The sequence below is a fragment of the Suricata suricatta genome, chromosome 11, assembly GCF_006229205.1.
Source record: "Suricata suricatta isolate VVHF042 chromosome 11, meerkat_22Aug2017_6uvM2_HiC, whole genome shotgun sequence".
Classification (NCBI taxonomy): domain Eukaryota; kingdom Metazoa; phylum Chordata; class Mammalia; order Carnivora; family Herpestidae; genus Suricata; species Suricata suricatta.
Genome location: NC_043710.1, coordinates 20,402,787 through 20,404,028, shown reverse-complemented (window position 1 = coordinate 20,404,028; position 1,242 = coordinate 20,402,787).

Genomic DNA, 1,242 nt, shown 5'->3' with positions numbered 1-1,242 from the left:
GATCCATGAACAGGGAATATTTTTCCATTTCTTGGTGTCTTTTTACCTTTTAAGTATTTATCAGCAGGGATCTGAGAGTTAGGAGCCATTTCTCGGCTTCATTGCCATATCTATTCTAGTCTGAGCTACCCCATCTTTTACTTGGTCTTCTGCAATAGTATCTGTACTGAGTGCCCAGGGCTGCTGAAACAAAGTACTAAAAACCAGGTAGTTTAAAACCATATACATTTATTGTTTCATTATTCTGGAGGTTAAAAGTTCAACCTCAAGGTGTTGGCAGTGCCATACTCTGTGCAGTGGATCTGGGTGAGAATCCTTCCTTGCTCTACTAGCTTCTGTGTTTGTTGGTAATCCTAGGCATTCCTTGGCTTATAGATAAATCACTCTAGTCACCTGGCTGTTTTCTCCTTGGAACTTCACATTATCTCCCCTCTTTATATGTCTGTCTCTGTGTCTAAATTTCCCTCTTTTATAAAGACACCAGTCATACTGGATTAAGGTCTATGCTAATGATCTCCTTTTAATTTGATTATTCTTATAAAGCCCTAGTTCCAAGTAAGGTCACCTTCTGAGGTACACATTCTGGAGGTTAGGATGTCAACATATCATTTGAGGGGACACGATTCAGGACCTATACTGGTCTCCTTGATTCTCTCAGGTTGCCTAATATACATTTTCCACTCAGTAACCAGAATAAATTTTTCAAAGTCCAATCTGATCAATTCATTATAAATGAATGGCTTACAATCATTCCATGCTATTCTACTAGTCTTAGGCCAAAGACAGAACTCCTTTGACATGGCCCTCAGTCTGGTCCAGTATACCTCCTGTATCATATATGCTGTTTTCTCTCAGTTCTGTGTTTAAATTTTTTTAATGTATTTTCTCTTCTTGTCTGTCATGTTCTTTCTTTCCTCAGGACTTTTTGACTTTTTTAGTATTTATTTATTTTGGGGAGAGCACAGCAGGGTAGAGGCAAACAGATGGAGATAGAGGATCAAAAGTAGGCTCTGTGCTGACAGGCTGACAGCAGTGAGCCTGATGTGGGGTTTGAAGCCACAAACCATGAGATCATGAATTGAGCCAAAGTCAGATGCTAAACCAACTGAGCCACCCAGGTGCCCCTCCCCAGAACTCTTTTATGTACTGTTTCTTCTGTATGGAATGCTCTTTCCTTCTTTTTTTTTTTTTTTTTTTTTTTTTTACTTGGCACCCTTAGATGTGTGCTCAGATTTTTCTTTT